General features: G+C 40.6%; 1 protein-coding gene across 37 annotated transcripts in view; it reads left to right on the top strand.

Annotated features, from left to right (window-relative positions):
• The first annotated feature begins 2,426 nt into the window (after positions 1-2,426).
• ARPP21 (cAMP regulated phosphoprotein 21) overlaps positions 2,427-24,725 on the top strand; it is a 142,498-nt gene continuing 120,199 nt past the window's right edge. For 8 of the 37 annotated variants that reach the window (XM_042043943.1, XM_042043935.1, XM_042043965.1 and 5 more), the window contains exon 1: positions 4,902-5,062. The gene's annotated coding sequence lies outside the window, so the exon portion shown is untranslated. Of the gene's footprint in view, positions 2,589-4,898; positions 5,063-5,471; positions 5,556-5,690; positions 5,709-5,864; positions 5,947-6,744; positions 6,891-24,725 lie in introns of those variants that run through there. The other 29 variants (XM_042043952.1, XM_042043945.1, XM_042043955.1 and 26 more) reach the window with 16 other exon arrangements.

The following is a 24,725-nucleotide window of genomic DNA, read 5'->3' on the forward strand; positions in this document are numbered from 1 at the left end:
GTGCACACTCTACAATGAATTACAGATCTCAAGATAACCAACTCACTGCATTCCCTGCCTGGGACTGTCCCTCCTCCTCTTTTTCTCACCGTTTTCTCTTGTGCCCATTCTAACACCACAGTTCACAACACTCTAGCTGACTCTCCTCTTACTCACCACTGCGTGTTTTGTAGCTTTGTCCTATTGCGCATGCGACACATATATATTATAAAAAGTACCACTATGCTAAGTTTCTACATCAGAGATATGTTTCTGTCCAGTGCAACTGAGAGCTGCCCACTGCTTGAGTATCTCACGCTGTCACAGCTCTTCCAATGCTGTCGGCAATGTGACTGAGTCAGAAGGATACCAGGCCGAGCCCTTTCTGTGGTTTCTGGATTACTTTGGAACATCCTTTTTGGAGCTGCCAGCCACCCGTCAGCCCATGAAACAGTCCACTGCCCCACCTACACTGTGACCTGCAAGTCCCCCGGTCCTCCTGCCTGTAAATGTAAATTGAGGAAAAGGCTACAACACGAGAAACCATTTGCACAAATGCTAGCTGTCAAAGCCAGAGTTCAAATTCCTGCTCATCTTCATCTGAAAGTCACAGTCCATCAGTGCTGCAGGACCTACAGTTTCCAGTCTTAGGGGGGATCAGGCAACTTTTTTTTGTGGGGTGAGGAACTCCACACTGTAATATCCTTTTCAAGATACACAGATATGGCACATCAAACACTTTGGGATTTCTAAAAGAAACTAAGAGGGGATTTGAATTGTCAAATACAAAGAAATGATTCTTTGCTTTTAGTGGGGAAAAAAAAGCTGTTTCAGCCCCTCTAGCAACAGATTATATTTTTAAAGGGTTGTTCATTGATCTTTCTCCAAAGAAAGAATCTGAGATTTCAGTACCTGATCTTAATCCTAATGAAATCCATTGCAAAATTCTTACTGAGTTCATTGGAAAGAGCATAAAGCTTCATTTTTATTTTGTCAAATCTGAGATACCAGGACATGCTTTACACAAATTGCTTGGGTAATTTTCCTTTACTTGAGATATTGTAGCTGCAAAAATATTTCAGCTCTTCCTGAGAAGTATTTAAAATGGGAGCAATTTGGCTATATTTACATATTGTAAAGTGCCATTTTAAACATAAGCACGGTATTTTTAAGTCCATCTGCAAATTATGCATGATTAATTTGTTTGTAACGTGTAGGACATAAAAATGGAATGAAGTTTAAAAATAAATAAAACCCCCTAAAACTGATCTTTTTCACATAAGATTATGATAAAATATATCAAAAGTTAGCTTATCATATTGTTGTGCGTCAAACTGAATCATTCCATAGCTCCAAAACACAACAGACTTTGTGTTAGGGTTTTTTTTCACTGAGAAATGACTAGAAGCAGCAGCAATGTGCAACCACTTGTGCATGCTTTTATTAATGTCTTTAGTAACACTACATGCCTTCTGTCCCAGGAATCTGTGATTGCAGAACTGCAAGAAACTCTGTATGTTTGTCTGTATCTCATACTTCCAGTCTGATACCGGGTTTTGAGAGTGCAGTAAGGTTTTCTTGATGTCTAAGTGAAATTGAGATATCATAGCTAGAAAGTGTGCTCGCAGTGAACAGGTAATATAATCTGTTGTCATGCTTTGGAAATACCTTGAGCTGAAGCACTTGGTGTTGTCTGTAGGAATTTTGTGTACATATAGTTCACATATGCTTCACCTCTATATGGTGGTCCTATTGCACAAGGGCACTTGGCAATACCAGAATTCTAAACCACATGTGCTGCTGGTTAATTAATTACATGCTTTATTCAAGAAAGTATTTGGTGAAATAGGTCTTGTGTCTTTTCTTTTTTCCCCCAATTACCCTTGAAATTTGGCCAGGTAACAGACAGAAAAAGTGTCAGAGGTCTGAATAGTTGATCAAGCTCTGTTTCTGCTTAAACACACAGCTTCTGCTGACTTTCATGAAGCTTAAATGGATAGTTATCCCTGTCCATCTTTACAAATCAGGACAGGCAGCAGCAAGTCATTACTGTGGTTTGCCACCTCTTCAATATTATGATTGTGCAATGATTGTGATTTTTCTTTCTACAAAGAAAAGTCCTCACGAAAGGGATGTAGGCTGCATATTCTGTCAGATTAGTATCTGACTGAGAAGGTCTGAGGTGACTTCTTAACAAAGGAAGGCAATTTCACTTATTTGCACATGCTGTGTTTGATGCTGCTCAACCTTCTGAGTTGAAAAACTACATTACATGATACTGGAGTGATACTGGTTGGATTTTTTTTTCCCCTGATTATTTCCATTGGTGTTGCTGTAGCTGGCATCTTCTGGCATTTGGTAACTTGCTCCAGGCACATCCAGCCACATAGGAGAGGGTGGAATGAACTGCCAGACTACAGCTTGGATTAATTTTTATCTCCTTACAGATCTGACGTATAGTTTTGGCTCTTCCCACTCTGAAGGCACGGCAGTATCTCAACGGTGGGAGATAAGCTGTGGACACGTGGCTGTTTTACATCTTCATTGTGTCTAGTGACTGGAGCAAGGTTCTGAAACATTCACTACTCTCATCCCGTTCCCTTCTGGAGGTGAGTTGCAAGGAATTTAGTGAAGGCATGAGTGAGTACTGCTTTTATGTCCTGGTGCAGTGTGCATTCTCTCCCTTCTCTGGGTACCCTGCTTGGGAGTGAAGGAATGATTGGCAGCAGCCAGGTGAAGTTCTCTCCATTTCACTGCGTGCTCAGAATAGTTTTGATAACCAGCTTGGAAAATTAACTTTGGTCCATTGTTGAGATGGCTGAAACATCAAATGGCTAAAAGCAAAGAAGTGGTCCTTGCCCTGTCACCAGGTGTAGCGCACTAGTGCCATTTATAGCCTCTCTGCTGCTCTTTTTGCTTTCAGATGGAACCTGTAGCACAGTGTGGGACTATGTTAAAGAATGAAATTAAAAGTAGATGGAGCCACACGCGACCATCCTAGGAGGGAGCCACATCAGGAGGTGCATTAGCAGAACAGGTTTTGGTGTGCCTGGCTGAATGCCTCTGATCACTTGAAGCATGCACCAAGAGCCGGCTAATGCACACCCTGTTGTGGTTCATCACTCACTGCATTCTTCCAGTCTGATTCCATTCAGCAGTCCGCAGTAAAAGCAGGTGTTTGCTTCTGAGGGGAAAGAGGTATTCCAGGGGTGCAAAGATAATACATACTAAAGCAAACATTTCCCCGCAACTCTCCCCCGGCCGTCTGTATATTTGTCCATATTTACTGGTACACGAGTTCTACTACATTCATTAATCATGGCAAACTGTCTTCTCTAACTAGGGCTTTCTGAAAGCACATCATGAAAGGAGTGCATTTTTAACTGTGTATTTTAAATAAGAGTTGTCTGTCTGTGGGAGTTGGATTATTTGTATCACTGCAGACAGAAATGATCTCTATATTTCATAGGACCTTGCTGCTTTGTACTTATTGACTGTTTATTTTTCATCCATAGGATTACTAATTGCAGCTAGTACCAGACTCTTCTGTCTCCTTTCAGGTTATTGTAGTAGAGGGCATTGTACCAGATGCATGGTTATTCACAGACATGCATTTCCAGCAGCTGAATTGCTGGATCTGCTCTAAATGATCTATGGCAATTACGTTTGGCGTTGTACAGCTATAATTTTACTGCATATTAATAGCCACCTAGCAAAGAGGTAAATGTCCTTTTCTCGGCTGGGTGCAGAATGAATGCCTGGATGTATTCAATTGGGTAAAACGAGGCCCGGGTTTTAAATGCATAGCAGCGGTTTTATGTATCGGAAACGCGTGTGCTGGTGAATTGCCTGTTTCCCTCTGCCTTGATGGTGTGCAGCAAGGCTCCGAGGGAAATATCATCAAGCCAGATCTTAGATAGAGACATGCTGGGCAGGGGAGGGGGAAGGGGATCATGTGCCCCATTTTTAGTGGCTCATCTGCTACCACCCAAAATCTGCTGCACTCTTTTTTTTTTTTTTTTTTTTTACCCCTTTCAGCAGCTCGGCTGCCTAAAGGCTGTCAGGTTTCACCAGCAAAAATAATAATTAAAACCACCCTCCCTAGACCTTTCACTAAAGATGTCCTTTGGAGTCAAGGCCCATTTCCTTCCCTCTTTTTCTTGGGGGGCGTGTGTCGGGGGCGACAAGGAGTGGGTGGGAGCAAATAACAAGGAATCGGAGGGGATTAACGAGCTTTCTCCTTATTAGCCCCGCTCGGGTGCTTTGTCTCTGCTCCTGGCTGCGGATGGGCTGACGGGGTGGGCTTGGGGGAGGGCGGGGGGGGGGAAACAGTGTGACTGGAGGGGCCGGCGTGAGGGAAGCCACACGCACACGGGCGGGCGGACGGACGGACGGACGGACAGACAGACAGACAGACAGACAGACAGAGCCACCCCACACACACAGACAGACACCGGCCCGGCCGGGCATCTCCGGGCCCTGCGCGGGGTTGGGTGGGGTGAGGGCGCGCAGCGCAATGGCGCCGGGGCCAGCGGGTCCTGTGCGGCAGCCGGGGGAGCGGCAGCCGGAGCGGCGGCGCTGAGCGCAGCGAGCGCGGAGCCGGCGAGCGGCGGAGCCGGAGCGCGGCGCTGCCTGCGGTCCGGGGCGCACCACGCTGCGTGGGCGGGGAGAGAGAGAAAGGCAAAGGGAGAGACTCGCAGACAGACAGTACAGCCCGGGAGCGCGGCAGATAAAGGACGGAGGACAGGGAGAGAGGAGCGAGCCAGAAGGGGATCCAGGCAGGCGCCGGGAGCGGACAGGCAGAGGCGGGCGGAGCGGCGGACCGGGCCGGGACAGGAGGCGGCCGGCGGGTCGGGCGGTGCCGCCGCGGCCACCGCGCCCGGCCAGCACCGCGGCGCGGCGGCGGATCTCCTCCCGCGGCGGAGGCGGAGGAAGAGACCATGTCTTTCAGGAAGACAGTCACTGTACTGTAACAGCAGCGTATCCGCAGCAAAATAAACAAACCGGCCAACCAAAAATACCAAACAAACAAAAATAGCCCGAGCCGCCAAGACGCTGGGGGCAGATCCCGTTTTCAGGCAAGGTAAAAAAAAAAGGAAAAAAAAAAAGAACGAAAAAAACCAAAAACAAAACCCAAGGAAACCAAAGCAGAATCTGTCGACATTTGTGTGGCGTGATGTTCTTTGTTGTCGCGATTTTTTTTCTTGTCTATTTTTTTTTTTTCTTCCAGCATGTGTTTTCTGTCATTTCGTTGGAGTCATTCGCCCCATCCCCCCCACCCCTCCCCGTGATCTTTTAATTTTTGAGGTCAGGGCGGCTGGAGCATGTGGAGCGGAGAGAGAGGGAAACAGGAGCTGTCTATGCAACCGGGACTTGCCTTTATTGCGTGCGATGGGCAATTATTAATAGCGGCTACAGGATTCCGGCTCTAAGATGTGGTTTTTACTAGAGGGGGAGGGAAAAGAAAAGGAAAAAAGGGTATCGCTCGTAGTACGGCGGGGCAGGATGCTATCGGTGCTGGAGCGGGCGCCTCGCATGGGACTGCGGAGCGGCAGCGTAGCGGTGGTGACAGCCAGGTAGGGCGGGAAGGGCTCGCCGCGGGTCTCGGCGCGGTCGCGGGGCCGCCTGCCCCGCGGAGGGCGGCGGCTTCCCAAAGTTTCGGCCGCCCGCCGGTCATCGCCAGAGGCGCTGCTGGCGGGAGCAGAGGCGGGTCGGGGTCGGGCGCGGAGGTGAGGTGGCCGGGAACCGGGTTGGGGCGGGGGAGATGAGCGCCAGGGAGGGGGTCTGCGGGGGGAGATCGCCCTCCGCCTAGTCGTCATTTTAGCTAAAATGGATCGAACTCTTAAGAAAATTCCAACTTTTACTCGCTGATTTGTGAACAGCATCGCGGGATCCGCTTTCAAAGCCGTGTTTGCTGGAGGGCAAGCCTGGGCTGCTTGGACTGGCATTGTTCTTAAGGGTGGCGATGTGAGTGCAACAGATTTACTTGATGCTTCCGTAGCATCTCTGTTTGCATGCAGTGGAGGAGGCTCACAGTCCGGGAGTTACAGCCGTATTGTTAGGTGTCCTGTTTTCACAAAAAGCAGTTCATGTTACTCCGCTTGGTGTATTCTGCTAACTTGTCTGTGCGTCTCGAACGATATCGCTTGTAAATCTAACCCCGACGTGCTCATCCAGCGCAGCCATTGCGCAGCCTTGTTTAATTGCTGTTATTTATTTTGCCTTCATTTACCGTGTCAGCCTGCGGGGGGAACACGCTCAGATTCCGGATGCATTTTTACGTGCTAGGTGTGTCTCTGCGCTTCCAGGTGTGTGCGGTTTGGCTTAAAACTCATCCTGCCGCCGTGTGACATCGCTGTAAATGTGCCGGGAGGGGAAACAAAAGCATTAGAGAGAGACACAAGCGTCTGTGCATCACCTGTTTGACTTCTCTGCCATTGCAATGCTGAGCCAGATGCATGCCCGGTGCGCATTCTTCTAAATGGCATATGTGTATTTTAGGCAAGTACAAAGCAATTGAAGCTGAGGGTGATGGGGAGGGGGTAGAAAAACCAACAAAACAAACCAAAACCGTACTGTAAACTGACCTGCAACTTTTCAGTCGTATAATTTAACTGCACGCTGATTTTGTTTTAGCAGTCTTCGTCACGGATCGAGGCAAGTTTATGTGCACAATTGGGCTTGCAAATTGTTAATCTCGCACTGACTTTGCCTCTCAGTTCCCAGCTGGGCATGGTTACCTTGAGAGCTGTGGTATCAGCACTGTCAGAGCATGCTCCGGTGGGGAGATCGGGTGTGTTCTATTTTTAATACTATTTAATGAAGATGCTTCTCACTCTGCAATATACGAAGCATAATGGAAGAGCAGAGTGATGATTGGTTATGGATACTGGAAAAGGAAAAATGCAAAGGTAAAAACGGAAATCCCTCAAATATTTCTATTGCATTAATGAAAGAAAATGCAGCTGTGCAGAAAGGTGATTGATTAACTGATTTTAAGTTGAAGAGTTTTGTGGTGTCTAGGATGATTTTTTTTTTTAAAATGTTCTTTTCAAAAGTTGCATGAAGCAAGCTAGACAGATTATTTTGTGCTGTTGGTAAATCCGATTCTGTGTGGGCATGCTTAAGTTGAAGAATATGCCATTTTAGTTTTTTTTTTTTTAATAGTAAAGTATCTCATAGTGGAGTAGCGCTAAGGACCATCCTAAAAATTACTTATTTTTTTCTTGTGATTACCAATTTTTATTATTAACTCTATTTACATGCCTATTGGTAGCCTCCTGAAGCAGGAGTTTTGAGTTTCTATTCCTTGCAATTAAAAGTTAATTCAGTTGATATTAAAAATCGTTGTTGCGTGCAACGCTCACAGAATGCAAGTGGCTGTAAATCTCTTGGGAAGTGTAAAGGAAAATACCTGTCGATAACTACAGTGGATGCCACTTGGTGAGATGCATGGAGATACTTTTGAAAGCTGCCCTGTTTAGTTCAGTGTAGTCAGAAATGTGTTTGTTAGCTATTTGTGAGAATCTACGCACTTAGAATTGTGTAGAGAAACTCGCCTTGATTAAAGAAGTCTTCTGTAAAACAACTGTATTTTCTCTCTGTCGTCTGCAGTTTTACAGGATGGTGGTCTAAGAAACAGCTGAGTACCCCTCCTGCAAAATCCTTTTTTGAGCAGTTGTTTTTCTGCTGTGTGCTAGTCCTTTTGACTGCCCCAGGGCTAAGTGTGCAAGTGAGGATTGCTCAGACGAGTGTTGCACCACATCGTACCCGTGAAGGAAAAATTACATAAGGTTGATGAGGAAATGCAAAGAGATTTTTAACACAGGTGTATTTATAGTTCTTAGAGAGGGAGAAAACAGTGCAAAAGTAACTTTGCAACTTCATCCTGTTGGAGTAAAACTGTGGGCCAAATCATGTTTTCCTGATGGTGTTGCTTTTCCTGTGGGCTTTACTGGGGTTATTTGCATGATTACAGTAACTGGACTTGGCCTGATAAATCACTGTTATTAAACAGAATTTCTGGGAGTACATAAAAGAAACCTAAGAAGTTTTATTAAAATCCACTGCGCTCTTGACTTTCTCCCAGGTTATGATTTTGAATAACTAACTTTAAACTTGGAATGAGTAGGGGGGAAGAGAAGTGTACTAATTCTAGGATGGTTTACTTACAGTCTGTCTTGCCTCCTGTAGGCATTGGTCTCAGTGCAGTCAGTGAGAGCTTCAAAATTGGCTCCATGGTTTTATCAGTGCCTAAGACAGACACAGGGACAAATTTTCAGCAGTTGTAAATTGATGTAGTTTCATGGGTCTTAAGAACCGTGTAGACTTATACCAGCTGATGATAACAGCTCTCTGCTTATGACATACATATCTGTAACTTGCATTGAATGGTGTTACCAGTTTCGATGGTGTTAATTTCAGAGTAGGGGAATTAGACTGGCAGATCCTTGTTTATAGGGACTACTCACAAATGAGCGACTTGGTCTAGTGAGTGCTCCCAGCTTAATTTCCTTGATAAATTTTAAAGACCGTTTGTAAGGTACATGATTATTTAAAGGAAATGCTATTCATGTTACGTAATCTCTTCAAAAATTTCATTGAAGATTGGCCGGTTGAGAAGTAATGTAACTACCATGCAATAAACTTGCAAAATCCATTTGTCCCCTGCTTATTCATTTATTAGATTTGAAGTTCTGTATTCATGTTCTTAGCAGGTAGTAAGTCAAGCAAATGGGTCCCTTTTTCTTCTAGAAGATTGAAACATTCATCAAACAAGTAATGCGTGACAAAGACTCTGTATGTTCCAATGGAGAGCACTTGATTCTGAAGATTTAAAATACTGTGTATGAATGTCTGTGTATCTGTGTGGTAACATGCATTTCTAGGACACATTCTATTTTGATGACAAACTGCAATCCAGGTAAGTTAGATTTTTCCCCAGTTAAGGCTGGGTGAATTGAATTGCAGATAAGTTATGCAAACCCTGTGAGGTCATGCATCTAGTTTTTGACAGTCACCAAGTGAGACCTATTCTGGTCTCCAGGCTTATAACTGTGTCACCCCTGGATGCTAAGTCTCCCTGATTGATTGCTGGTGTTTGACACATGAAATGCTCACTTTCAGAAACATGTAGATGTAAATAAATTTATGTGTTTGTTTGTAACTATCAAAGTTATTTTTACATAGTGATGTAATGGTAAGCCCTTCTAGCAAGGAATTAACTTCAGAACGAGTGCAAATAATGACTCGTATCTGGGGGTTTTTTGTTGTGGGGTTTTTTTAAATAAATTAAACCTGCCTGTAAATTAATGTAGACATACTGCTTACTGTTTGTGGGCAGGATAAGTTTTTCTTGGGGTCTTTCTTAAGAAGGAGGCTTAAGCCCAAATCAGAATAGCAGCCACTATGGCTTGCATGAGTATGCTGGTGTACACACACACAGAGTTTATTAGAGAAATAAAAAAGACATTACACTATAAAACTGCAGTACTTTCCATTTTAATTAAAATTGTATTTTTTTAGTAAATAACATCTATGATGGGTTCTTGCCAAGTAAGTCCTCATTTGTCACTGAAGGTCCAGACTGCTTAGTTGTAGGACTTTATAGCTGCTTAGATGTTTGAAGTAACTCTAGTTCTAGACTTCATGTTTTCTCATATGGTGGTTTTACAGTAGGCAAGCTGGATGATGCATTGCCAATGATCCTATGTAAGAGTGCTCCCTGTATGCATTTATGTTTTTCCTTAGCTCATCGTAGTTTATGAGAGCACATATGTAATCTGTATTAACACTTACTGTGTGACATAGGCAGTCCAAAGATATGAATTGGATTAATTCCAGGGGAGGGGCACTGGAGCTCTCTGTCAGCTTTAGGGAAAATGCCCCAAGCAAACACTTCCATAATGTCCTGCCACAGCTGCCCTCTTCTGCCTGGTCATAATGTTGCTGGTATTTACTTCTTCCTTTTTCACTGTTGTAGTTTTCTGGCTTTCAGGTAATCCACCATCAGTACACTTCTTTTTGGTTCCTTGGAAAAAGTGGTTGCGGAAAAGGTCTCCTTTCATTCAGGTGGACAATTTTTTAGTCACATGGTGGGATCCTTATACTGAAATCTTTATTCTAGAGTCCTACATAGATAATGAGCTGTTATATGAAATGATACATCGCTTTTTTTTGTCCTTTTTTCCCTGGCTATTACATGTAAATTCGCTGTTAATGAGAGGAAAAAGCAGACTAAATACAGAGAGAAATACATAAACAAGGAGTAAACAAAATTGCTTTTTACAGGAGTGAGTTCATTATGACTGTTTAGATGGATGAACTAATTACAGCTTTGGTAAACATGGTCAAAAGAAATACTAAATTGGTTGTTTGGTTAGTGCTGAAGGAAGATACGAAGTGTGAGAGTGATAATGTCATATATCATGACTAAGCTGAAATGCAGAAGGCATAGTTAGGCAGTGACAGCTGGGAATTTGAAATTTATGATTTGGGTATCCAATGACTTTATGAAGCAGGGGGTTTAGAGTACTTTCTAGTTACTGGCAGTGTAGGGAGGCAGTAACCATGTAAGGCTGTTTTTGGGACAGACATTCACATAGCATATGCTGAAGTATGTAAGGTGAGAAGTGCATTTTTATAAGTGGAAGAAAATTTTCACAGGGAAATTGGGACACAAATCAGATGTCTGATCTTGATCTTCTAAGGCCAAGAGTCACAGATAACAAAGAGTAGTACCATGAGAAAGCAAAGTCCTATAAAAGTGTTTGTGTAATTTAATGCTTTTTGCTATATTCATAATTTAGTCTTGGACAATACCATGATTTATTTATGAGCTGTTTATACAGCACCTGTGTTAAAATTCTAGAAGCTTAGTAACGACTTCCAACTGATAAAACTGTCTTTTTCCAAAATTGGATGCCTTCAACTCAAAGGAAAGCTTAAATGGTCAGCAGGATGGTGTGACGAAAAAATAGCGATTAAGAAAAACCCCAGAAAATACTCCCACACCCCCTCCCTCACAAGTAAATGCTCTGGTTTTTAATTTCTCAAAGGTTTTGTCTTCTGTTCGCAATCTATGCTAAAACATAAAAATCAAATATATACAAATCATTGACTTTCAAGCTTCTGTTTATCCCAGTTTTTACAGCCATGCAGCAGTGATTTTTACTGGATTCATAAAATCATCAGATCCAGTTTTATGTTCTAGGATTTGAACTCTGTCATCAAAAGCATGCCTAAACAGCTAATAATTTTGTCAGTAATTAATCCTCCTGCAGTATTTGTATTTTTATTGCCTCATGAGCTGAAGTCTTCCTGTGCCTTCAATACAGAAAGCATTTTGGAAGTTTTCATCATTAAATACCAGAGTCAGATTGTGCTGCTTTTCTTCACAGGGAGTGCGCACATCTTGGGTTTGGTGACCTGCAGAGCTTCTCGTGGTGTAATGCTTTTTTTACTGTGAAGAAAGTTATCACAATTAGTTCCTGCGGAAAGAGGGATGGCAGGGCTTCTCAGTAGAATGAAGCTGATGAAGATAAACTGCAGTAATTAGAAGCATTTTATAAATACAATTAAATTATTATTAATTAACGTGAAGTATTCAACTGTATATTTGATTGAAGGGGAAGTTTTACTGGGGAGCAAACTTCAGTGGTGTTGATGGTCTCATGTGAAATAGATACAGCATGAAGTTCTTGTGAAGAATATGCCTACTTCATGCTTTTTGGCTGTTTGTGCCATTGAACTTTATTTGAAGTGCATGAAGGTAAATCATAAATTGTGGTGGTTCAAACTATACCTTGAGGTTTTTCCATTTTGAAGTGACTGTTCCATTTCTAAATACCTTGCCATTGGCATAACATTTAGAACAGTTTAAATGAGGCTGCTTAATGCGTTATAAAGTATTTGTCGTGGAGTCAGAAATGTTTATGGTGTCATAAAAACTTCAAGAGAAGCACATCAAATAAATTGGTCCACTCTAAAGGCTCACTACAGATTTTAATGTAAGCCTGGGAAACATCTGATAGCTTTATAATTTATGTACTTTGTAAACCATGAAATCTGAAGTGAGAAGGTGTGACACTCATGCTTTCAGGTTTTGTTCCTTTAGGAGAAATTCAGAGCTTCTACAAAACGAAAAAAAAGGGATATTCTGAACATTGATCTAAAAGGAAAGCCTAAAGAGTGACTTAGGGCATCTTAAGTGCTGTATTTCATAACATGTACTACTGTTAGCATCAGGAAACGCTAACAAAACTGTTTGATCCAGGTAGGATTTTTGGGGAAGCTTTAACTCATCAAAAATGAGCATAAGTTGGAAAACATAATGTATTTACCAGCTTTGTGTCTCAATATGCTTTTCCATTACAGTGTAGCAGTCTGTTCTGCAGCTGAGCAGCAAAACGGAGTGAACTCTAGTGACAAGAACTGTGGCAAGCAGCATAAGAATCCTGTTAGAGGTGGAAGACAATGAATTATTACTGAGGGATAATGCAACTTTTGTTTAATCTACACACTGTTGAAAATGACTGCATTTGAGAGAAGTCCTTGAATGACCTGCTTCTTAAAGTAGCCCTCTTAAAATCGGTGGCAGTGGGGTCAGGGTGTAGTGGAGGATTAGTGCCAGTAGTACTACTTGTGATGTGAAATCAGGTTAAGGGGCATCAGAAGTAGGAGGACAGCAAAGGGAAGTAGGACTTTCAGGAGATATTCCCTGAAGATTAAGTAGATTTTGAATAATGCAGAAAAAATATATAGATGTGTAGCCTCTTTTCAGTATCATTTTTTTTCTGATTAAAAAAAAAAAAATCCCTTACGCATGTGTAGTGATGCCTGTGTTTGCATGGAGGATCAGGACAAAATGACTACTGCTCTGCAATCACACCTAGTCTCACCAAATCTGAGGTTACAGGGCTTGTAAATGATCCACGTCTTCTGATTTTTGCTGTTGCAGAATTGCTCCTCTCTGCCACCTATCTGGCAGGAGAGAAAGGAAGATAACAAAATTGTTGCCAAGGTCTGAGGGCATCTCCACAGCAGCGTGGGGCTAACATGGGACTTCTTAGCCTGACTTGATGTCAGTGTAAGAGGCTGATGGGTGAGTCTTGGGGAGACATGCAAGATCCTGGATTCTGGTATGTAGCCAGTTCTGTGAGACTGAATTGGTTTCTATCCTTGGTTGCTCTTCTCTTGGCATGGCAGTACCTCATAAGTTAGTCAAGTATTTACTGGAATAGCGTAATGTGCCCTGTGATGACTTAAATCCCCACCTTTCCGTAAGGGGCTTTCTATTAATGGAGAAGGATTGGCAGGAAAGAGCAAATTGAGACACAGGTCTTGATGCAGCATTTTAGCTGCCTGTAGTTCTGCTGCTCATAATCCTGTCGGCGTGGTCGTGGGGCTGTGGTTCCACAGACACCCTGTCCACTCGTTCTTTTGTCGTGATGGTTTCCGCAATGCGGGAGGAAGATGCGGCAAGCACCTACCTCTTTCAAAGCCCACGTATTTCTTTGATGTGTTTGTTACTCCTTAGGTTTTTTTTTCAGGAAGTAGAACAGAGAACATAATTCGTACTCACGAAGGCTAATTACAATTTTTCCTCTACAAATAATTTCTTAGAGAGCTGGCTGTTCAGAGAACTGCTGCTAACTATTTCCTGCGCTACAGATATGCTCAGTGTCCAGGCAACGAGTGTCGAAATGTAGATTCTTTTGGCACCCGTTCCTGTTTGTGTTTGTTTGGTAACATACACTCGTGTCACGTCTTTATTAATGTTGTCAGGCATGTCAAAACCATCTGTAATAGAACTGCATCAATAGAAGAGCATGTCAGAAAATGTGACAGTAAAATATTGGCACTTCTTAACAAAATTTTTATTGATTAAACAGCACAATTTCAATATATGGAAAAATGAAATCAGTTCTAGTTGTTTCAGGACTTTGAGAGCAGCTCCAGTAACCCCTGAGTCTTTGACTTGCCTATAAAATGACAGCAGACGGAGCAATTTAGTGGTGTATTATGAGAAAATTCTGTGGCATGGGAATGTGTTTGTTAGGTTTGCATTGACTGAGATCACAACAAAAGAGGAGCATAAGTGACCCACGTATTTCTGGTGCATAGTTGAATGTTCTCCTGGAATCTGTCATTTATTACCTATACTCAGTAGTTGGAATGAGGCTGGCATATGATATTGTAACATACCAGTGGTCCTCAGAACATCAGCTGCATGTACAAGCAATTTCAATGTCTATTCACTGCCAGACAGATGATTTTAATAAAAGGAATTCAGGGGCTGTGTTCTTGACCTAAGATAGTTTATTTTGGGACCAGTAACTTGAGGTAATATTGTATTATAAAATTGGAAAAACTGAGATAATTTCAAGTAACTTTGCAACCTCAGCAGAGAAAATATAAAATATGGAGGGGAGCTAATGTTATATTATTTTGTCAAAGCTCTGTATGTGAAGTGGAGCTTACTGAAGTTAGGAGATTTACTACATTCTTACGTGTAACATAAACAAGGGATTTTTCCTAACAATCGGTCCATAGCCCTGATTTGTAGCTTGCTGAAAGTGCAGGAAGATAAATACTGGAGGAATTCACCGCAGTCCCAATATAAACTCTGTTCTTGTTCTGCTTCTTAATACGCATATTTCAAGCAGTCATTGGCGTGGATGTCTCTGCCTCTTTTTTGGCTGTTTTGACACTTGCATCAGTTGTCTCTGTTCTACTCCATATATTGTCTGGCCATTCTTCATACTGAGCTTTTGCTTTTTTCTAAGTTGTGCCCTTTATGCAAACTTCACTTTGTTAAACTGGCCCTTCTGGCTTTTCTTGGGTTTTCATCATTTGCTCACATTTTCCAGCTTTTTTTTTTTTTGCCTTTTTCTATGTCAGTTACCTGCCCCTGTTTGAGAGAGTTGAAACCTTTGATTTAATTGTCATATAGTACTGCAATTTTAAAAATAGCCTATCTTGGTAGATTTTTGGACAGTCAGTTTATAGTAAACATTACATAAGGCATGCTCATTATTCAGAATATGCCAGTTCCCAGATCTCTTGGACTTTGTTTTGGTATCTCTTAAGGAGGAAGTGCCAATAGGTCTGATTGCATCTGTGAAACAAAAAGTTTTGTGGTGAAATCCACAAGATCCTGTGCTTTTGAACTTCATGTATGCAGCTCATATTGGTGTATCTGGGTCTCTTTGGGGCCTCCATCCAAATTCAGTAAGCTCCATAGAATTGTGTGTATGGTTGGTGCTCCTGGAAAATGTTGTGTCCTGTACTCTCCATCTATTTATTTAGATTATTTTGGTTTTCTGGGACTAGCAGTATTTTCAATAAATTTTTGTCAGTTGCCTAGAAAATAAAGTGTAATGTAAATGACCCAAACGAAATACCTTTGACAAATGTGTTGTCAAAGATTTACGTGTTGGCTCTCTGACCTTTCAGATGGACTTCTCTCTTATGTTTGAGCACCATAGCACCTAAAACGTTATGTTGGATGCAGTTCACTGTGTTACTGGGTTGTACAATGAAAAGAGGGGAAAATGACTGGAGTTCTTACATATGGAGAATTATTTTGTATTTCATGTCTGTACACTTGTTGAATAAGCTTGGAAACTGCACCAAAAGCTGAAGGTTATATATTCTTTCATCTCTGATTATCAGGATGGCATGGCAACAGATCTTGGTCAAAACTGGGGGAAACTGATTGATTGTAAAGAATGTTACCAACTGAGACAACTAGCTGCCCACATTTGGGGACCTCTACTAAACACATAATCCATATATATTTTTATGAAATACATATATAGTAGCTCCTTCTAAAGACAGAAGTAAAGGAACTGTTGACTGAGATTTCTCACTGTTCTGTTTGAAGAAACATGGTTTGCTGCCATCATCTGAAAGCTGAAATCTATTTTCTCCTGTATTTTGTTTCTTTTTTTTTCTTTTTGCTGAGATAGAGCAGGAGAATTGCCTGTATTCAGCTGCCAATTATGGATTTAATTCACTTATTTGTTTTTCAGTAATCTGATTGCCATTAGAGCCTAGTTCACTAATTGCTCGCTGTACTCCGTCAGTTTATTGTGAAAGTAACAGTCTGAAATGAAACCTAATAAAGAAATGATGGCAGCAGTCTGAACAGATGATGTATAGTAGTTATGAACTGATCTTTTGTTTCTTTTAATGGGTTAATTTCTGGACTGGTGGGCAGTCAGCTCTGTTGTCTCTCAAGTAGCATGAATTGAAGAAATCTCTTACCATTTAAACACAAAATTCTGTTGTGTGGAGTCATTCCATGTTTGAGAAGGATGTCATCTTAACAGGCTGTTTATTCCACAAATAACAGTGCCTATGCTTTTTCAATGTCCTTGGTGGTAATTTAATTCTTGAATTCAATTGTTTGCCAAGGAGATGATTTGTGATTTTTAAAAGTATGGGTGTAAATGTCTGTAGTACCACAGACTTGGAATGCAGTGAGAGGGACTATTTTTTTCACATAGCCTAGGTTTCAGTTGACTGACTCTCATTTTTATTGACTTAATTCTCTAATCTTAATCCTTGCAAATAAAGGCATGAAAATAATTAGCCCCTATAACCCTATTGCTGCAACTCAGAGAAATATGCAGCAGGATCCTGTTTCTGTAGTGGGAGGCTGGTATGGCAGAAGATCCTTCCACAATGTGCATCCACATATTTTGTGAACTCATAAGTTCAAAATCTAGCATTTGTATTTCTGAGCTTGGAATTTTCCCCAACTGACTGCATTATCAGTCTGCTGCTCAACTGCCTTTCCAGTGCAGTGGATAGGAAAGAACTGGATTGCATTTGGAAGACAGAGAGGCATAAAGCTTGTTTTCATCTTTCAGCTAAATTCAGGCATTGAAATGGGTGAACTCCTGGTACATGGTAGGGGAAGTTGATGTAAAAGTAATGTTAATTGTGTTACAAAGTTACATTCTTCAGCCCGGTAGAATGACTGTAGATGCAGAATGCAATCTTGACCATTCCCACTCTTGTGCTCCCTAGTGTCAGCTAAATGAAGCAGAAATTTATTGTTGAAAACTTCTTTTTTTTGCTGGCATTTCTGTAAAAGCAAGAAATGGGAAATACCAACAAGTAAATTCCCAAGCTTAGGATGAGGAGGATGACACTGGGGTGTTGCTGGTGCCTGGCAGTGAAGTGTGTGCACGAGGAAATGGGCTGGGAGTGGTCATGGGCCACTGGAGACCTGTTCTTGTCAGCCCTGCATGGGCTATAAGTGACAAGTGTGATGGTCATAAAATGCCTGTTTACTTAAAGAAGCAAAAGGAGACCCTTTTATAAACTGGTTTACTAGTCTGCCAAGAGAGGATGTGTTCACTGAGTCCCGAGTGGAAAAACAGGGCTGCTGCCTTTTACGGTGTTTTGTGGTGGTGTGAGTGAAATACTGTGACGTGTTTGGTGGCTTTTGTTGGGTTTTATGTCAGGAAGGGACAGATTTTCAGTACTTCCAAATGCCTGTCTGAGGTTATTTAGATAATTTGGGGTTACTCTTTTTCAGTGAAGGCTTTTAATAATCTTTAAGTCTTTAAAAGGAGTCTTTCTGATGGTGGGAATAGCTACAAATTCAAGTGCTACAGATAGTGTAAGTTGACGAGTTGTATGGCATACTGATGTCCTCACAAAAAACACCAGCTTTCCCAAAAAATACCTTTTCCAATAGGAAAAGCAGATAAATGGGGGTATTGTGAGTGAGTAGCATGAAGCTTTTTCAAGAGGAGAATGGTCTGCCATGAGACAGTTAGTTGGAGAAAGATATGAGAACAATAAAAATTCCCATTGTTCATGGGGGTTTTTTGGTGGTGTTTTTTTTTTTGTTTTTTTTTTTTTTTTTTTTTGGTTTTCTTCCAAACTTAATCCAGCACTGAATTTCCCTTCCTCATGTTCAGCTTTGAAAAGCATGGACGTCCCTCTGGAAGGAGAATAGGCAGCCGGCCATCTCTCATCGCTGTGAAACTTTGTAAGAAAGATTAATTTGGGGAGTGAACAGAGGAAGAAAATAATACAAAAGGAATTGCTTTTAAACAAAAGATACACTTTTGTCATCATTTGCACTGCTCAATGAAAAGTAAGCTGTCCAGCCTTTAACTGTGGTGACCCAAAATATGTCTGTACAGTATGCTGGCAGTTGTATAATGTGGTAGGCAGTGAGGATAAAACCCATGGTATAAATGAATAGTCCCAGCAAGGCTTTGGAAAACTGGGAGCGAGTTCTAAGTCGGGTAATGAAAGGAGATTTGAAGTGAAATTGAACTGATTGCCCTTCCTGATTATCGTGGTCAGCTTGCATTGATGCCCTGTAACGTCCTGCAGTCTCAAAGTACCCCAGAGAAAAGCTTCTCCTTGTAAGATATGAAGAGGTGGTTTGAGGGGTGTAGTCAATGGTAATCAGGCAAGTAAAAGAAATGTGGAGAATAGCAGTCCACTTTCAGTACTGCATTTGTTGTAAATAACTAAAATGCCATCACTTTACTGTTTAGATGCTGATGTGGTTACCTGTTTTTCCCCATCTTTATTGTCAGTTTTATGATGCAGGCTTGCGTGCTGCATATTTCTTAGTTCATTTCTTTTAGGACATAGTCAATCTGAGCCATTATAAATGACTTGTCAGTGCTATTTCAGTCTAGTTAGATTTATAACAAAATGGATCCTATAGAGAGAGTTTTGCATAAATAAAAGCATTTGTCTTGCTCTTTCACTTTCCTGCCTGCTATCTTGTAGTAATAGTTTCTGAAACAATTTGATCTAGAGACTGCAGTTAATTGTAATATGCTTCAGGAGGTCATATGAAAGAAGCACAGAAAGTTTTTCCTGGTTGTTATTACTATTTTTAAAAATGCTGATGCTCTATGTTTCTTATTACGTGCCCTGCATCTTTATGTATCTAGGCAAAATAATGTTTTTAAATACCCTTCAGTTTTCTTAGTGGCTCATGTTCATGCACAAGCATTCACTGCCTGCCACAGAAGTGTCTGTCATAGAGGGGGGTACTGGAGAATGGAAGGTGCTGGAGAACGATGGCCATGTATCTGGGAATGGGGGTGCTGGTTACCCACCTAGCTCTTGTTTTGACCAACTTCATTGCTTATTTAACCTCTGTATTCCTCAGTGTCCTCACCTGGAAGCAAATACTGACCTGTCCATTCCCTTGAATGTGTTTTTGTCCCCCCCCCCCCCCATTAGTTAGAGGTGAAGGCATTTTAGAGCCTTTTATTATAAAGAGGCACAACAGGAGTATTAACTTTGCCCCTGTTGGGCTTATATTGGCATACACAATCAAGTTATGATAACTTCACAAGTTAGCTCAGTCACAGTTACTTGTGTGCAGTCCTGCAGTCTGCAGCAAAATTGAAGATCCTCACTTTCCTTTTACTGTAGTTACTTTCTGCTGTCACTGTTGGGTATTACAGACTTTATTTACTTGTTGTTTTCCAGACAAATAATATGACAACATGTTTCTGTTTCAGCAGGTGACAATGTTGAAGAATATGAACAGGTACAAATAAATATAATTTGAAAAATAAAGTCTCAACCATATGAAAATTTAAGAAATTTAGTACTTGAGACAGAGCTTGAAAGAATTGAAAGATTTCTTTCAGCTGGTTTATTTTGTAAGTCTAGAAACATACGCTTATATAAGGCATATAGTTAGGGTTAGCTCTAGCTGGGATAGAGTTAAAATAAAACCAAAACCCCCCCCGCCACCATTGTTTGAACCTGATGATAAGTACAAGTAATTAGAACACATCCAAAACTGCCAGATTTAAGTGTTGCAGACAGCTGTCACTTATGTGGGGAGGTTTTTATTTTGCAGGTCAAAGTTTAATAGACAAAACATTTTGAGGGGGAACATTTTGAAAAAGTTAGAGAGTAGACATGACCTGTTTTGTTCTATGCATATGAATCCCCCTCTTGTGCCTTTATTTTGTGTAGAATATTTATAAAAGGTCATCCCCTTTTAGTAAGCAATAATAATTTATAATTCCCCTCTGCTAAGTTCCATGCAATCTTTAAAAACCACTAGTTGTGATACAGCTGTGATTCTAAAATAACCAGTATTGAAATCGGAATCTTTATTTATCTATTTTATTTTTGGAATGTAAATATTTTTCGCAACAGCTTTTTCAGAATATCATGAAAATGTATATTGTAATGATTGTGTAGGCATGTATAAGACTTTAATTGCCTTCTGCATCTGTGTGTGGACTTTGTAACTTTTATTTTGAAACTATTACTTTGCATTAGAAGCTATTATTTTTCACTTGACAGGGTTTTTCAGGAGGCTGGAATACAGAAGTAACTTAAAACCAGGTGTTGTCTGGTTTGCTGGGCTCTGTATGTGTGAGAGGTCCTGGCTTTTACCTTTAAACCTTCCACTGGCTTCCACTATGGCATCACAGTTTCACTCTTGGATGTGCCTGGACATCACTGAAGTTTGTGACTGAGTCAACCAGTTTTTCATGTCGCTGACTTGTACATGTAGCTTTTGCTTAAATCGGTGACTTTTAGATAAAAAATTAATTTTGCTTCCTCTTTACTATATTTTTTATAACTGCTCCATGCCATAGGTTTCAGGCTTTTTTATAATCTTTCTCAGTGCTGCTCTAGGCTCATTTTGAGGAGTAGCTGTACGACAGGTACCCGCCATTGTGCCAGAGTTTGCATCCCGTTTCCCTGCCTATCCAAGGAGGTACCAGCCATGGATGAATGGCTGGGACAAGTGTGTTAATTGTTTTTCTCTTTTTTGTGCTCAGCATAAAAAAAGGGTTTAATTTAAAACAGCAGTTATCCTTTTCTTTTCCAAATGCCCTGGAGCATTGTGCTTCTCTGATCTCCAGGTTTTCTCATACTACTGGAAACTTTACAATTTTCTTTTAGTTGCAGCTAGCTCCAGCCAGTCTCTCTCTTTTTTTTTTTTTTTTTTTTTTTTTTAAATAATGTCCTGTTTCTCTGTTCTTGAGTCCCTTTGGATTTTCTGATACTTTCAATATCATGAGATTACCCATTTCTCACACCTTTGTGAACAAGGGAACATCCCTATGCCTGTTCTGTCTTCCCTGTGTGGACAAGAACAGCTTTCTGGTTATACAGAGTTCTTTGTTCACATCTTTAGTAGTTTCTTATGTTGTTGAAAATGTGTAATGCATTTTGAATTTTGAAAAAACAGATTGGCTAGAGGCATAAATTTCAAAGCTAGGTTTGTTAATAAAATAAGCGTATGGCAGCAGTAAAACATTAATGTATTTAGCATTAATTTGCTCTTTGAGAGGCAAGAATGCCTGATAAAACCCATTACATCAGCCAGAAGAGCTGAAAGACAATTTTTTCCTGCTATGGTGAAGTATAGATTGAGCTACAGACTCTGTTGTGTTGGATTTCTGATTGTCTGACAAAAACATATATCCATTGTCTGAGTAAACATTCATTCAGTAGATTTATACGTAGAGTGTGGTCAGAAGCATAAACAGTCTTCCATGCGTGTCACCATCAGTCAGCACAAGTGTTTCTTTAGGACTTCATGCTGCAAAAAAATTTTGGCCTGATCTGTTAAAACAGTTGTGAATGTTTAAGTGTTAAATTACATGTGTTTGTCAGTGCTTACAGGATGTCACTACCCATTTGCCCCAGCAGGATGATACTCAGCTGACCTTAGCTTCCACAAAACCGTGTGAAAATAGATGCAACTGCAGTCTAAGCAAAAATAAAAGTTGTTTTACCTTGTTTTACTCATACCCAGGTTTCTTGTATGGATATACAAGTATGTTTATACAAGTAAGCTTAGCTGTACTTTCCTGCAGTTGAATTTTTGCATTCACTGTGGTCAGGAGTAGTAAAATAGAGCGAAGAGAGAAGGAAACCGTAGAGATGATTAGGTTAAATTTAACCAAGTAAACTAATAGCATTTCTGTTTCTTAAAAATTATGTGTATACACCAGTTGCACACATATAATTGGTGTTTACAAAAAAAAAAAAAAACCAAAAAAATGGGTATTGAAATACCACTTTTCATTTAAAAAGAAGGGCCCCATCAGGTTCTTTTGTTTCTTTGTTTTCTAAAGATAGTCAAAGCTCCAAACTATCAGGTAAACATTCAGTAGTTTCACAAAGCTGGGGCAGTAAGAAATGTCCACATTTTGGGAGGGAAAGAGATCTCTTAAGTTTTATGGTATATCCTTGTGATCAGGCTTCCCCAAGAGACAGTCTGTAGAGTAAAAACAAATTGACTCCCTTCAGTTCCTATGGAATCTCCTAAAGGACCAAGAAAACAAAAATGTGGTGGTTGTAAGGCTGTTACCATCCCCAGTTCACATCTGGAACCAATAATCTTTAATTTTGGAAGCAAACCCAGAAACAATGAAAGAAAGCTCCAACCTGAGATACTCTCCTGGGAGGTAATTTTGAGTTTGGAACATGCTCAGAGAAGTGCTTGGCAGAAGAACTAAAGACCATTGAAAGAAGTTTTATGTTGTGTCTCTTGAAACAGAAATAAATTTAATGTACTTAAATTATCCCTTCAGACCTCAAGGTCTGTACTACTATGTAGTTCTGTTCTTTTCTCTCTTTTTTTTTTTTTTTTTTTTCCTCCCTGTTGTGAATTGCCAGAGATTCCAGCTAGGTATATGAAATTTGTTCTTGTACTGGTTCACATGCTTGGACTGGTACAAATATTTAGCATATGAAGTCAACAAGCCTTTTTCATAAGGGATTACAAAAGCTGAAGAAGTGTATGTAAAGGACAAATATGCAGGTATTTCTACTTTGAGAGAATTTTAAAAAGTTGTTAAAATGCTTTGTCATATTTTGGTTAGTTTTATCAGGTCACTCAGCAAAATCTTCGATGTTTGTGTTAAAATGAGAAGAGCTTTGATTTCAGTAGAAGAAGGCAGAGCATTTTCAGAATAGAAGGAGGTAAGCTGATCTTGAGGCCCTTAATATGATGTGTGTAAATACATGGTTGGAATTACAATCCCCAGCCACACAGGACTGTGGAGTGGGAGGGTTGCATCAGTAGCTTTGCCAATCACAACTTCAGCTGGAATACTGTTAATTCTGCTGTGGCAAGGAGTCAGTGCAGTCTGATATGTGAATCAATTGTTACAAGATACTAAATGTTCACATACTGAGAAAATTACTTCCACTGAAATTGAAACAGGTTTCTCGTATTGCATTTGAACCCTTGGCAATCCCCAAAAAAGTGGCTGTCCAGAAGTTAAACACTTGGGATATCTGTTTTACAGTTCAGAGGATAATAGTGAGGCATGTTCATAATGAATGGAAGGGAAAGAATATCCTCTAGAAGAGTTCTTCTAGCAGCGTGTTCTTTACCAACAGCATGCAAGTTATATTGCAGTGCTCCATGAACGATGCTTGGACAGCCAAGTGTATTGTCATTTTCCAGGGATTAGCCTATTAGTTGTTACGATGCTAGTGGTGGTACTCTTCCAAAAACAGGGAAACTGACTCTCTTGATTATCCCTGCTCTTCGACTTCATACTTCAAAAGTTTTTATGCTGAAAAACCCCTTGAGGAGCGAAACAAGTGTTACAAATTGTTTTAAAAGACTGATTCTAGCCTCCCTTATGAAATATCCATAAAAGTTGGATTTTTCAGTTGTGCTTAGTGTTTACACCAAGATCCCTTTTTAGTCCCACACACTGAAAAAAGGGACCTTTACACTGAACAGGCGTAGGTGGGAGGCAAATTGAGAAATAGAGGCAGAGATCCACATTCATGCAGCCAGAGCATGGGAGACATGCACTTGTATCATCAGGGTTTTATTTTTTCAAGAAGGTAAGTCACATTCTTCCTAACAGTGAGTGAGAAAGCATTTCCCACTGAGTGCACGCCTTCAGTTTGAAACGGTTATTATGATATTGATACCTTTGTTACAATATTGATAAACCTAAACACAGTTCATTGATTTTTGGAAAGTTACAGGATTAAGAATACCTTTCAAATGCCTATTTTACTTTGTGTTTTCTTTCCTGGTTTGTGTTTTTAATACTGCCCAGTATTCTTGCCAATGCTCTTACTTCTCTATATCATAAGAGTGTTTTCAGGCAGCTGTGTAGATAGCAAACTGATGTGTCCTGTTTATGCATGTGCAATGTACTGAAATGTCAAGATACTTCATTTCTTAGGCTGTCCTAAGTATGAAAATGTCTATATGCCAGAGCCTTTGAAACAGTAATATTCTTGTCATGCTCTGATTGTAGCCAGAACATGAGAGATGAAAGATTTTTAGGTAGACAAGACAGCCAAGAATCAGGCCAGTCCTGATAACGTATGAAAAATTTCCATTGTGACCTTCTGGTCTCAGCACCTCAAAGGAGTGTAGATCAGAATTGCACACAACAGACAGAATATTTACAAGTGTTGGGCTTCTCCTTCACTGTTGGTTTTAAAGGCATCGTTGAAAAGATCCATCATTGCCTTTCTTCTGCTACAGCTATTCTTTCTTTGATTTTATAGAATTGGTGACAAGCCACTTGCAGTGAATGAAGCTTGATTCTGTAAATATTTTTGGTTACATAGGTAAATATTTTGGGACATGTTGGTTTTGTAGAAGTTTTATTAGTCAAAGGAAGTATGTTTCAGGGAGATGGTGGTTTTGGTAGAGTAAGATGACGGGAACAGGTTTCACTCAGCTAGCACTCAAACAAATCCTGCCTCATTGTTCCATTCTGAGTTGTCAA

This window comes from Corvus kubaryi, unplaced genomic scaffold (genome assembly GCF_017639235.1).
Source record: "Corvus kubaryi isolate FWS band 111438036 unplaced genomic scaffold, C.kubaryi_AGA036_p1.0 37398, whole genome shotgun sequence".
NCBI lineage: Eukaryota > Metazoa > Chordata > Aves > Passeriformes > Corvidae > Corvus > Corvus kubaryi.